The sequence below is a fragment of the Manis pentadactyla genome, chromosome X (genome assembly GCF_030020395.1).
Source record: "Manis pentadactyla isolate mManPen7 chromosome X, mManPen7.hap1, whole genome shotgun sequence".
In the NCBI taxonomy this organism is placed as follows: domain Eukaryota; kingdom Metazoa; phylum Chordata; class Mammalia; order Pholidota; family Manidae; genus Manis; species Manis pentadactyla.
Window position 1 is genome coordinate 7,646,366 of NC_080038.1, and position 15,014 is coordinate 7,661,379.

The following is a 15,014-nucleotide window of genomic DNA, read 5'->3' on the forward strand; positions in this document are numbered from 1 at the left end:
ACAAGCCCAAAAGGATCTTACCTGGAACTTTCGAGAGCAGCCGCTGGATCGAGGTTCTCCGTTATGGTTTCAGACTGCTTCCCACATTGCATATTTGAAACACCATTCCTTCGGACAGTGGCCCTATTTACAAGACAAGATCGGTGGTTCTGAGATTTAAAACTCTCCATAAATATTCAGGTATATGATGGATTGAACCATAATATTCTATCTTTGGGTCAAATGCTGTGGAAAATAGGAATGTTGCTCACTTTCTTTAACTGGTGAACTGTAACTTCAGTCGAAAATCAGTTTTGTGGAATTTGTGAAGCTAGGTCTCTTCCATTCCTGTTAAAGGTTATGACCTTTGAGAAAGACACCTGTTTAGGTGATGAAGATGAATATTTTAGATCTTGAAGGGACCTCAGGTATCTTTTATTCTAGTACCTTCATTCTGTGAATAAGGAAATTCTGGGGCAGATACATCAATCACTTTTCCAAGGTGCTACTTTAAATCAGGTCAGAAAATTATGGGCCAAATATGAATTTTTATTTTTGTAAATAAAGTTTTATTGGAACATACCCACTCTCATTAGTTTGCATATTGTCTATGGCTGCTTCTTTCTTTTGCCGGTTTTATAAAGAAATAATTAACATGCATCACTGTGTACATTTAAGGTGTACAGCATGGTGGTTTGATTTAGTACACTGTGAGATGAGTAGCACAATAAGTTCATCTAACATGAATTTTCTCTCAGAGATACAATAAAAAGCAACGAAGGAAGAAAAGAATGAAAAGAAAAACACTCTCTCCTTGTGATAAGAACACTTAGGATTTGGTCTTCACATCTTTCCTATATGTCATACAGCAGTGATAGCTACCTTCACCGTGCTGTTCATTATATCCCTTGATCCCTTGTGCGTACTTATGACTGGAAGGTTGTCCCTGCCCCAACCACTCTTTTTTTTTTTAAGTGAGGAAGAATTGACAAACAATATTGTGTTAGTTTTCGGTGTACACTATTGTGATTTGATACTTGTATACATTGTGAATTGGTCACCACAATAAGTCTAGTTAGCATCTGTCACCATACGAAGTTATTATCATGTTATTGACTAGATTCCCTGTGCTACCCACTACATGCCTGTGTCTTACTTACTTTCTAACTGGAAGATTGCCCCTGTCTGTGGCAACTTGAGGTATGTACCTAAACAGTAGAGTTGAGTAGAAGCAACAGAGAATATATGACCTTCAAAGCTGAAAATATTTATTATCTGGTTCTTTACAGGAAAAGTTTGCTCATTCTTGCTCTGCGTGGCAGGCTTAGCGGTGAGTCTCCTGTCTTCCAGGCCAGTGTTCTTCCGTGTATATCTTTTTGTATTTTTCATTCACAAAACGTGCAGACATAGTACTCTTATTTCCTTCCTCACTAGCTCCACTTTGTTCTTTTTCATAACTAAGAAATTTCATAACTAAGAACATTACTAAGAAATGTTCAAAAACCTTAAAGAAATGGGAGATAGCTTTCAGGTATACTTTTAATGTGGGATTCTAAAAGTCATTAAGTAGGACTAAGAAGATTAAGAAAATGACCGTCCAGACAAGCAAATACTTTATATTATAGTTAGTACATAAAAATTCAAAAATGATCCAAAATATATTTGCACGTCCCCAAGAAATGTTTGGATTTTTCATGCACAGCTCATGAGGATATTCAGCAGGAAGACAATTGGATTTGACTAAGCTTGGTGAATAGCAATATTACGTTATGAGTCATCTATAAATAAGTTAAATGTGAACAGGAATCTGCCTTTCAGAATGAAGAGTATTTGCAAAAGTGTTTTAACAACATATTTCAAAATTAGATTAGGCCGTTTGGCAGATTCAGCCAATGCTGGGTTTCATTGAGACTATCATCACTGTCAGGCTCTATGCCACGATGCCTTTTGTGGGTCCTGAGAACACAATCAGGTTCCATATTACAGCTAGAGCAGAAGACAGGCCCCTAGGTGAAGTAAGACCAAGCCTAATGCTCAGTATGGGGGACAGAGTTGTGGGTGGGGGCTAATTTGAGAGGTGTAAGGAAGAGCTCCTTGTCCCTGGTGCCTGAATTTCCTAGCTTGGAACCCCTAGTTGAGGAATTTCAGGGCAAGTTCAGGGTTCAGGGAGCAGCCCAGAGCAGGAGCATGTCCAGGCAGGGTGTGCCAAGATGCCTGCCTTCTGCAGCAGTGTTGGCAGTTCCATTAGGGCAGCACCCTAGCAGCTTGTCACAGCTGTAGCCCCAATGAAGACTGGCACAAATGTCTTCAATGAAATGCCCGTGATGATTGGGTGAATGAATGTAGTATCATGAGGGCACTAGGTGTTGGGAAGAGAGAAAAAGAGTTTTCCGACTACATTATAGCCCAGAGAGTAAGAACTGTATGTTACAGGGTTGCTGTACCATCCACAGCACCAACTACAGAGCCTTGCAACAGGGGGTCAGTGCCCAGTGAGTGCTGGGTGACTGGCCAGAACGGCCTGTCTGTGTGGAGGTTTGGCTTGTACAAGGCCTGTGTGCCTGCTCTGTACCTTCTCTTCTTCCAGAATGTTTGATCTGCCCTCTAGTCATCAGCTAAATCCAACATTTTATTATCATTTCAAGATATTTCTTCGCTACCTCAGGTCCTTTATGGGACGAGGAAAGACGAAAGGGATAGGGAAGTGTGGGGCATCCCCCAGCAGATGTGAACAGCCTCTCCTGGCTGGGCCCTGGGCTCTGCTGTGGGCCGTCTAGCTGGGATTGACTGTTGCTGGATGTCAAAGCCCTTTTTCTGGTGCCTTTTGTGCTTCCGGACTGCTCTCTCTCATCTGTCCTCCTTATCTTGCCTCAACCATATTGTGGGGGCCTCTGATTCCCGAGTGGTCCATTTCTGCCTCACAAATCCTGGGACCCTTTTGTTCTGCTCTCTGGTTGCTGATAAGTTACTAATATATGTTCCCATGTTGAACTCTGAACCCTTGGAGAAATCCTAGGCATCTGCAGGGCTCTTTCCTGCCATGCCCCAACTGCCCACAGTGATCATGGTTTTACATCCAAGATTCTAACAACTTGTGCGTCAGTCGTTTAATGGACAGCATCTGTTGCACCACGCCTTTGGAAGGTGCTGTATGAACTGCAGGCATCACATGTGAGTGGTCTCTACAGTGTGATTTCCAAACATTGGTCATTATTGCTGGGGTTGAAAAAGTGAGCAGTGGCATTATCTTATATGTTAAATTTATGATAACTTTGTATCCTTGAAACATGGTTGAATGGAGGAGACAGGATAACTAAATGCAAAGCATAAAACAAACAAGAAGAATCAACAGACAAAACTTATAAAAGAACAGTATTAAGATAATTTGGGAAGTTTAGATATAGATTATATATTAGGTAATATTAATATTGTACTGATATATTAAACTTCAGTGACATAAGGTATCGTGGTTCTAAAGGAGCATGTCCTTTTTCTTAAGGGTTAGATAGCTGCTGTAGAATTTTGGGGTGATATCTTGATGTCTGTTACCATCAAAGGGTGCAAGTAAACGTTTTACGTAAACAGAATGAGAGGACAAAGGAGCACAGAGACGGGATAAAACAAATGTTGCAAAATATTAATCATTGAAAAACCCAGCTCAGCGTTTCTCACCCACCACACCGTTGACATTTGGGGCTGTCCTTGCCCTGCATGAGGGGTAGCAGCATCCTTGCCCTTCACCCACTAGATGCCAGTAGCACTCCACCACCCCCAGTGGTGACGACCAAAAACGTTTCCAGAAATTTCCAAATGTCCACTGGGGGGCAAAGTCACCCCTTTTGGAGAACCGCGGCTCTAGGTGAAGAGTACAAGGATGGTTGTTGTACTGGCCTTTCAACTTGTCTGTATGATTGAGATTTCTCAAAATGAGAAGTTGGGCAAACAGACAATCAGGGTTGCATCTGTGAGTGGGCCACCAGTGCAGAGGCTTTTCCTACTATGGAAAACTTGAACTGGAACAACGAAAACAAGCTCGTATCAGGGAAGCTAATCAAGGCTTAATAATTTACTGTCAGTCAGATTTAGATTTAAAACCTTTGATTTCCATGTGAAGTCTTGAAATTGCCATTTTGTCTATACAAAAGCCAGAGGCTTTCACGAACCCCGAGACGGCAGGTTCCTGTTGATCTCGATGTTGCCTTTTGGGCTGAAACCCTGGAGCTGCCTGGTCTCTGTCATATGGCTCCTTTTGGAGTGTGCCGCAAAGTTGACTGCAATTCATTCATCCGTTTGTTTTTTTAAACAAGAAACATGAACAGTTATAAAACAGTTTCCGTGTGGCAGCCTCTGCACTCATTACTGACATAAAAGTAGTTGTGGTTCTGGATCCGTTTATGCAGGGTACCGGCCTGTTAGCCGTGGCTGAGCGCAAAGGTGAGGGTTGAAGCCTACTGGCCCATGAGTCACGTTTCTGTGCATTTTTATCATGCAGAGAGACATAATCCACCCAGCCATTCAGCTACAGAAGGTAGTACTAACAGGTTAGGTCATTGCTTCCATTTAGTTAAGTCTCCCCTCTAAAAGCAGTTCATGAAATTCCTATTTTTCTACAGTTTTGTAGCTTTCAGTAAACCAAGCATAACAGGACACCTTATGCCTCAGCTCGGTTACCAAGCAGTATGTGCCGCATACCTCCTATTGTCAAATACTGTGTGAAGTCCACAGATAAAAAGATGAAGGAGATTCACCCCCATCCTTAGGAAACTCACAACTTGTTAGGGGATGTAACATAAATAAGAGATCATTCTAACCCAAGGTGGTGAGGGTGATGAGAAGGGCTGACCTTACAGTGAATATATTAACAAGTACATGTCTGTTGCGCATCAACTGAGCACAGCTTGTAGAAAGTTATTTTAGATTGTATGAACTCTTCAAGGAGCTTGGCATCCATCCGGACAGATGTGTACTCACACAGTTACTGGTAGTTACACAAAATAGGTGCTACCTCAATGGTGTAAATAGCAGCTAGCTTCTTGTGAGTATAGGGAAGTGGGCTAATCACTTTAGGGCAGGGATATTCCGGCGGTAGGTAGCTTTTGGTTTGAGTTTTGGAGGATGGATCGATTTTTGACATGTATGGCGAGGTATGTGAGTTGGGATGGAAGAAGAAAAGTGTTAGCCGTTGGCAGCAGCATGAACTAACACATGGGGATATGAACATGGACAACGTGTGTTCAGGGAATTATTAGTCAAGTTAAAAAGTAGCACAATATCCTTATATAAAAATAGTGCTAGAAAAGATCTGGTCCAGATAATTATGGGTATTTATTTCCTGTGTCAATAGGTTGATTTTCTTTGTCTATTTTGTCCACTGATATATTCCAAACACCTAGAATAGCAGCACATGGACATAGTAGGTACTCAATCAATATTTGTTGTGCATGCTGATATGTGCAAAAATAGCAGTGGCAGCTTTTTTTTTTTATTAAGGTATCATATGAAGGTTTCACATGAAAAATATTGTGGTTACTACATTTACCCATATTATCAAGTTCCCCCCATACCCCATTGCAGTCACTGTCCATCAGTGTAGTAAGATGCCACAGAGTCACTGCTTGTCTTCTCTGTCCTTCACTCTCTTCCCCGAGACCCCCCACACACCGTGTGTGTCATATCATAATCCCCTCAATCCCCTTCTCCCTCCCTCCCCACCCATTCTCCCCCACCCCTCCCCTTTGGTAACCACTAGTCCCTTCTTGGGGTCTGTGAGTCTGCTGCTGTTTGGGTCCTTCACTTGTGCTTTGTTCTTTTACTCCACAAATGAGGGAAATCATTTGATACTTGTCTTTCTCTGCCTGGCTTATTTCACTGAGCATAATACCCTCTAGCTCCATCCATGTTGTTGCAAATGGTAGGATTTCTCTTCTTTTTATGTCTGAATAATATTCCATTGTGTATATGTACAGTGGCAGCTATTTTTGAACAACTAATCAACGTAGACCTTACAGCAATCCATTGAAGTCATTAGTTTTATCCTTAGTTTTTAGAAGATAAAGTAGGTGTTTCAGCAAGGATCAGGAACCTGCTCAAATTGAGGTGCTACGAGGTGGAGCCAGGGTTTAATGCCACTCTGACTAGACTCCAGGGTACAGCCTTGTGTATGCCTCCCATGATTTTACATGAATGGTAGCAGGCTGTGCATCTTGCTGCCTCTTGTCTTTCTTTTTTTTCCACTTACCTCATGATCTTTATAAATCTGTACATCCAGAAGTTTCTCTCTTTTTTTTTTTTTTACAGCTGCATAGTGTTCCACTCTGTTTATATACCAGAGCTTATTTAAACTCTCCCATATTGCCAGACACTTAGGTCAAAGGGCATGCACATTTGCTATCTGGATAGAAACTGCCGAGTTGCCTTCTTTGGGGGGTGGTTGACCTGCACTCCGGGCAATATATGATAATGTGTGTTTCGGTTCTGCTGCATGAACACCGTGTTTTCAGATTTGAAATACTGCCTCTCTGTAATTTCTCCAGTGAGTCCACCAGAAACGCATATGGAATCATATCCCTTTCTCAGTTTCTTTTGATTAAAATAAGACTTTTATTACAAAAGAAAGATGTGCTCACTGTAGGAAGTAGAGAAAAGCAAAAGCAAATGAAAAGAAAAAAAAACCCTCAATCTCACAACCCAGAGAGAGCCACGGGGGGTCCACCCTTCCAGACCGTTTTCTTATGTCTCTGCACGTAGATCTTTTTTACAAAGCAGATTATATTGTGCAGACTCCTTTTGTAGCCAGTTTTGTTAATGAAACTATACAGCAATTAGTCTTCATTTTCTACTTCATTGTGGGACTGAATGGCTCCCATTGCTGGATGAGCCTCTGTGGCGGCAAGCAGACCCTCTTGTGGAGACTTCAGAAGGAAGAGGCTCTGAAAGCGCCCAGAATAGGGCCTGCCTAACAGCGGCCATTCAGCACGTTGTCCCTCCTCCTGTGACACACTTCCCGCGTGGGAAGGCAAGGGGCTACAGCTGTAACGCCTACCATTCAGTGCCAGCGCCGCCATGTAGCTCGGGTTTCTTCATTCATGCAGGTCGCACTGAGCATCTGTCACTACGTGCCAGACACTAGTCTGCTTAATAGAGTGAGAAAGGTGACCCCTGGCCTCACACGGTGTGCACCCCACCTAGCGTATCCATTTGGCATCATGTGCTTTCCTGGGAGACGTGAACCCAGGAGCACATACATAGCTTTCTAGTGAAAGAACCAGAGTCTGGGTCAGCTGACTGTTCCCACAGTTATCTCTGGGCATCCTTGGCCAACCGCGCAGGTCTGCATCTGCTTTCTCCTCTGCAATTCAGGGCTAACTGTTCTTCTCAATCCACAGAGCGAGAATTCAGTGAGTTGATAGATGCAAATGCACTATGCAAAAATCAAAAGTTTAATTGAAGGCAGACCTGCATCTGACTTTAATTGTCACCCCTGAGTGCTAGATATGTGACCTCAGGCTCTTAGCATGTCTTTGAGTCTCATAGGATTGTTACAAAGTGAGACTCAAGTTTGTATGTGCAAATTTTTTTAAGGAGAACCAGTTCACCTGGATTTAATTTTCCCAGTAATTCTCCCAGGTACCCAATTAGGAAACAATTCAGCTGACGGGTGAGAGGTTTGTATTGAAACTCATGGATGTATAATCCCACAATTAGTTTTATTGTGTGGGTTGGTAAGTTATGCAATGAAGCAGATGAAAATAATTAAAAAAATGTTTAAATTTGGATATTAAAATATACATCTAAATGTCTTTTACAATAGTTAAACTCTTGATTAATAATATATTTCTGCTTGACTAAAATGATTTCGTAATGACTATATTTTTGAGTTTCTGTTTTTATGAGGCTTGGCATTAATATTTAAAGATTTCTAACTGCCTTTTCTCCTTTACTGTATTTTCCTGTCCTGCTTGTCATAACAGAAATGAATTCTTAAAAATACTTGGTAGGATGATTCTTCTGTCTGCATGACTGTGATGTTATTTCTACCCTATCAATGAAATTTTTTCATGTACACCTGCTCAAGGCACTGCTAATAAGGGGCGGTAGGGTTGAAAGCCGTTTCCTCTTGTATGAGCTTGAAATACTGCAACCACTGTACTGACGTCCGGTTGACTAAGTTGCTATATTCTGGGAAGAGAGTGCGGCCCCAGTCAGACATGGCTGTGCCCACAGCATGGCTAACTGGAAACAAAAGACTTGGCCTGAGCTTTCCTGACCCATCTATGGGAACCAGAAGCTTTGCAGGGTAGTACCCCCTCTAGTCCCAGTCGTTCACACCAAGTTGGTCCCAAAAGGAAAAAGGCTACCACCAAACATTGGTGGGCTTTTTAAATTCACCCAGAACCCCCTTTTGTTCATTTTTCCCCCACCCTCTCTGCTTCCTTTGTCCTAATTCACACTGCATGTGAACCTAGATGATACCTTGAAAATCATCTGCTTGCCAGTTGCCTAACGTTAGTTCTCTAGGCTTTTTGGTACTGTAACCCAGCCATCATTTAGAGCAAAATCAGTGAGAAAATGCTTTGTATTTTGCAACACCATCTGTAACACTATGTAACCTTGGATTATTCTGAGCAAGTCCAAAGAGAGAAGGATGATCAAATTCTAGGGCACGTTTTATGTTGTTGGAGTTTTATAGTGTCATTCTATGTGAGTAACTGAATAACTGATGTCTGCATGCAGTTATTCATGCAGGATGAATAGCTGAATAGATGGGGCTTTGGTTTTCCCATACCTGGGTTGGACATGATGATTGAGTTCTTAATACCAATTTCAAAGGACAGGTTAATCCTGGCTGCTGGTCCTACATATTACCAATTATATAAGGAAGCCCTTACACTGAAGTCATGCTTAATTATGACACAGTGTAAGTGAGTATGGCATTTTGACTTCAACACCTCAGGGTTCATACCCAGACACCCTTGTAACTACTTGTCTTACACTAGCAGGAGATTTGCACAGGGTGAGTTAGGGTGGGCGCTCAGGCCATCTGTGAAAAACCCAGCACTTGCTGCCCCTTGCAGTCTGCCTTCCAACTAAATGCCTGTTTTTCTTTACCTCCAGTGAAGAAAGTCTGGTGCCTCCACTGGACACTGGGCAAGTTACACATTCCCTCTGAGTCTCAGTTTCTCCATCTTGAAAATAGAAACATGAACACGTTAGCAGACATTCTGTCACATGCTACAGCAGGCTTGTTTGAAGAAATTGTGTATGCGGAAGTGCTGTTCAAACTGTTAGGGCAAATACGGCAGTTACCTTCACTACTGCTAAACCACTATAGGACAGCCGTTTGATAAGACTCTGCTAAATCAGTCAAGCACTGTACTGAGGGGCTTTCCGTATGCCATTTATCTGCATAACGTTGCTACGAGCTGCATGTTATTTCCATTTTACACATGAACCTAATGCCCAGGAAGGTTGAGTAATTCAGCCAAAGCTAGGGAGCTATCAAGTGACCAACCTGGGACTTGAACTCTTTCTCTGTGATGGAAAGCTACATTCTACTTCACAGAATTAGGCTTGAAGTGGAAACGGGGAGTATGCTTTTGGGTTTCTTTCCCAACTAATGTGTTTTGTGCACCACATGTATCAAGTACCACGCTCAGATTGTACATTCTTTCCTGTATTGTTCACAACTCTGGAGCTAACCAGGGCTGCCTTTGTCATTTTGGCTGGTCACTCCCTGTGGTGGGCTGTCCTCTGTATTGTAGGATCTTTGGCTGGGTCCCTGACTTGTACCCCTGACCCCTGCCCCAGTCTTGACCACCAGAAATGTCTCCAGCTATTGCCAAGTGTCTCCTGTGGGCACAATCACCTTGCAGGTAAGAATCATTGAGAAAGACTAACTCAATTTAACGGGCAATGAGAAGAGAGTGCAGAGTGTGGAGTCCTGGGTCACCAGGCTATTAAGTGGCAGAATTTTAATGTGTGTGACTGGGGACCAGACCTCACATTCTTTCTCCTTGCAGCATCCCTTTCTCTGCTACTGAGTTCTTTCTAAGGAAACCCAGGTCACCATGCTGGCCTGTAGGTGCTTCCGAAGAGCCTGCCTCCTGGGCGGATGTGCCGTCTAGATTTGGTGTAGGGCATTGAGGGCGCGCACACCGGAAGGAACTGGGGTTGCTTCCACCAGTGGTCCCAACGCAAACAGTCCTGCCACTTGGCCTGTACCCTTCATACAGGATCTCACTTCGGATAAAGTAAAAGGTCTTTTGTGTCCAGAACAGTTGCAATCTGTTACAAACTGCAGGTGCAAACCAGTTCAGTCAGTCATGGGGAGTTTCAGGAGTGACTTAAATATCCCTGCCAATGTAGGTCGCTATTTTTAAGGCTGAGCTAAGTGTTTGAAAGTGGTTCACATGGCCATGATCTTAGGTTGAAGTCACAGAGCATTGGAGTTGCAAGGAAATCTCAAGGCCTGGCCTGAGACGAGTGGAAATTAATCCTCTGTACCAAGGATCACACACACAGCTGGGATTACTGGTCCCTGGTACAGACTTGCTGATATTTTCGTCTACTTTGAGATCGGCTGAACTCGTCATCTTCTGACCTTATAGGAAGGTGTAACTGGCTTGCTTCAGCCCCTCTGGCCCTGCTCTTGCCTGACTGGAAGTAAAGAGAGGACTGAGCCTTCAACCATTTGTTCTTTTAAAAATGGAAAAAGCTGTTTATACTTGCATAACCACTAGACAGCCTGAGTCCTATCTTGTCTTGAGGGGTAGGCAAAGATTTATTTAGCAGAGACTTTATAGCACATGGTGTCCTACGCGCCAGGCAGCATTTTCATATGAATGTGAAACTCATTTAATATTTTCCCAGATATGTGGTCCTCTTAGCACCATTTACAGAGGAGTAGCTGGGACTGAGGGGGTTCGAGGTTGTGGAACTGGCTCATGATGGTGGAAAAGAAGTGGCAAAGCCTCTATTGAAGAGAGTCTGCTATGGCCCTGTGGTTCTCCCACTTGGATGGGTACCAGCATTGCCTGGAGGCTCTTTAGGTGCAGACTGCTGCATCAGCCCCATCCTCAGAGTTGCAGGTTCAGTAGGTCTTGGGTGGGGCCCACGAATTTGCATTTCTAACCAGTTCTGAGTTGTAGCTGCTGGTCCTGGGACCATTCTTGGCAAACCCAGAGCTGGCGTCCATGTGTTCTTGACCACCACACCCTGCAACTTCTATCCAGTCGGCTACAAAAAGAATTACTTTCAGCAGTTGGTGGCCATCTTGGGGAGTAAAATACCAATGCCTGGACCTCATCCCCAGGTACTCTGACTCAAATGGCCCGGCCTTGGTCACAAGCATCTGTACTTTACAAGTTCTGCCACGTGATTCCAACGGGCAATGGGGCTTCACATTGGAAACCACAGATTTGGGCGGCACTTAAGAAACTGTAATGGGTGTACAAATCAGCTAGGGATCTTGACAAAATGCAGATTTCGCATTTTACACAAACCCCCAGGAGATTATGTTGCTGGACTTCTGCCTGGTTTTTGAGTGGCAAGTACTCATTTCCCAAACCCCACGGTTGCCACATAAAATATAAGATGCCCAGTTCAACTTGAATTTTCAGTGAACAGCAGATAATTTTTAAAATATTGCATGGGATGTACTTATACTAAAAATTGTTTATTGTTTATTTGAAATTTGATTTAAATGGGCATTCCTGTTTTGGCTTGTTCTTTGTTAAATCTAGGAATTCTACCGAAAGACAAGAATCATTTGAATTTCTCATTTTGACATGTGTGCGTGCACGCACTCACACACACATGCACGCACAAACGCGCACACTCACACACACACACACACACACACACACTGATGGATTCCTGGGCCTAATCCAGACCTGCTGAATCAAAATTTCTAGGACTGTAAACTTTATGGTTAAGAAGCACAGCCAGGTGATTCTTACCAGCTCAATTTGCAGGGGAGGTAAAACTCTAGATGATTGCTTGTAATCCTCGTGTCACGCCCGTCGTCTCATTCAGAGGTGATGGTTTGGGTTGAGCCTAGTCCAGGAGCCATGGCTGCTCCTTCTCACAGCTCAGACTCATGGCGATAGTATTCGGTCCTACTGCCGAGGCGAAGGCAAATCTTAAAAATGCTGTGCTGACTGTGCTACTTTAGCCCCAAGGAGAAGCTGTCCTCATGATACTCTCAGAGAATCTGGACGTTCACTTATTGGGGGGCGGTGGCTAGAGTAGGGTGTGCAGATAAAACAGAGGATGCCTAGTTAAATTTGAATTTCTGATAAGTAATGAGTAATTTTTTTAGTATGAGTATCCAAATAGCATATGAGATATACTTATGCTAAAAAAGGTTACTGTTTACGTGAAATTCATGTGAGTGTCCTGTATGTGTAGTTGCTAAGTCTGGCAGTCATAGGCTGGAGGACATCCTAGCAAATGGTCTCAGTGGGGCCAAGCTGCACACCCCCCTCAGCAATGCTGGCCACTGAGCAGAACTGCAGGGTCCTGCTCCTGGGCGAGTCCTGGGCCCCACAGAGGTGGTCAAGAGGAACCCTGAGGCTAAAAGGTGCTTGGACAAGAAAAGTAAGAGTTCACTCAAAGAGGAGAAACAATAAAAGGCGTCAGCCCATGGGACACGTGCCCAGGCACTCAGAATGGACTCTCTCTGAAATAGGGGGAAGTAGAGGGCTTACATCTCACACTGGACCCAAGGTCAGCATAATTGCCAAAAATAAGGAGCTCTACACAGAGTGTGCGATGACAGCAGCACCTGGGCCATCTTGAGGAACTGGATATAATGTCTGCATCAGAGGGGCTCTAGAGCCAAACAGCCAGGGGTCTGCTTTCTAATCACTGGCCCTGCTACTACTCTTCGCACTCTGGGTACAAAAAGACAAATGTCTTTCAGCAGCAAATATATGGGGGCATTTGGGAGTAGTGGGGAGTGAGGTGCAGCCCCAGAGCTGGGAGCTAGGAAAGGAGGTCAGTGGAGCATCTTCCTATTATTCCAAGGCCAGTATTGTTTGGGTGGAATTCCAGTATTCACACTGCACATAAGCAGGAGCCAAATCCCTCCATAATTATGACCTTCATTCTTGGTTTTTCTCAAAACTCTTGGTTAGATATATAATAAAGGGTGTTATTTTTTTCTAGCTGTACTTTTTTTCCAGTTTTTTTATATTAGTTGTACTTTTAATTTGCTAATTTCTACTAATATCTTTCTGACCCGTGTATTTTATGCCAACATATTAACAGTCATGTCTGATTTTAATTAATCAGTTATTTGTTTTATATCATCACATGTCCCTTGGAATGAATGAACTCAATTAGTGTTTGTGGTGTTTTCTAGTATTAGCACCTCATGTAGTGTTTTATTACAAAAGGCTTTATGCGAAAATGCCTTGATGAACTTTTGTTTGCTGCTTCCTGTTCGTTACTGTCCTGTACAGATTGTAATTTGTAATAAGATTCAAGCTTCCCGCAGCTTGTGATTATAATACTGTATTTTGCATGTAAATTACATTAGGAAGCCTGTGTCTTTCAGTGATTTAGAATTCAGGGGGTGAAATAGAATGAAAGAAAAGATAAGAGAAAAGAAAAAAAAAAGACAGTTTATTTGTTTTTAGTAACCTCACCCCCTCTGGGAAAGGTTAGTACATGAATGCGGTACGTAATTTAGTAATCTGCTGTAGATTGCCACATTGTCTACTTAGACCTCCTTTTGTGTACTGTTTGTTATCTTTTACTGTACTATTGCTTCTGGAAAAGTGTCTAATAACAGAATATACAGTGTTCATACCTCTAAGGCCTTGTTTTCCTGGTCGCACCTTAGAAAGCATTCTAGATGTGTTCTCTGCTGCTGTGGAGAAATCAGTGGGGGGTTTTTGGTAGTACCTCAGGGTGGCAAATTCATGTGTTCTCTAACTGTAGGGAAGCAGCCCATTTTTAAAAACCACCAGAGGAAATTGCCCCTGCTGACTTTTGCTCAAAGAAGAGGAACACAAGCCCTTGCTTCGTCTTTTGTCTTAATAGTCAACAGGCAAGAAATAGTCCTGGGGCGGCATTCTGAGTCTGCCAGACCTGTATTAAATTTGTGGACTCTTTTGCTCACCACCCTTTATGAAGGATGTGGGAACACCAAAAGGAAGTTTTTTAAAAAGCAGTGGAGGTGGTTAAAATTATGCAAAAGTTTCCTCTCTAGAAAAGTTACAGGAAATGGGCTTCTTTCACCTGGGAAGCAGCACTGGGTTCTGGTCAGATGTATGAGGTAGGTGAGGGGTGGCGGGGGAGTCACCCGGCGTCCTGGGGAGTTTGAAGTCCCCCCTCACAGAGAGATTGACAGTCCTGATTTGGATGTTTACTGCGGGAGGGCAGAGGCTGCACGGTTGCCACCACATACAGGTGTTCACACGGTGGGCCTAGGGCTAGACGGTGAAGGGCTCCCAGGTCCACAACTGAGACACCAATCGGAAGGCCCTGGACTTGTCTTCACTGCTTTCCCCGCGCGTGGTGGTGCCAGCCTGCAGCTGGGAATTGCCCGGTGTCTGTTCCGGACTCTTGTAGAGTGACTTCCCCTGCAGCGAAGAGCCCAATCATGAGGATGTCAGTCAGTGCGGGACCAGCTTTGCTCGTCGCAGTCATGGTGAAGCCCTGAGAGGCTGCTTTGTTCTCGGACAGGCACCATCTTAGAGGGACAGTTCACAGTGTGGCACGGTAGTCCTGGCCCAGAGGGAAAGTGTTCATTAGTAAACCTGAGGCCAGGTGTCCTCACTGTCTGAGGCTAACACTGAAATTTAACACTGAGGAGCACCACGTTGAATAATTTCTAGAAATGATTGGGACAGAAATGTGCCTGGTTTATCTGGGAAAATAGCGCTGGTGGGAGGCCAGGGCGGTGGCTGTGGGTCCCTCAGGAGCGGGCGGCCAGGCAGTGCTTCCCACTTGGGGCTCGTCCGGCTGCGGGGTGACAGGGTGTCACTTGCCCTTTCCTCTTGCTCTGGGCAAGGCTGGCTTCTCAGATC

General features: G+C 43.7%; 1 protein-coding gene across 4 annotated transcripts in view; it reads left to right on the forward strand.

Annotated features, from left to right (window-relative positions):
* The window catches only part of FRMPD4 (FERM and PDZ domain containing 4), a 507,298-nt gene that overhangs the window by 320,590 nt on the left and 171,694 nt on the right, over window positions 1-15,014 (forward strand). The gene's annotated exons all lie outside the window — the stretch shown is intronic.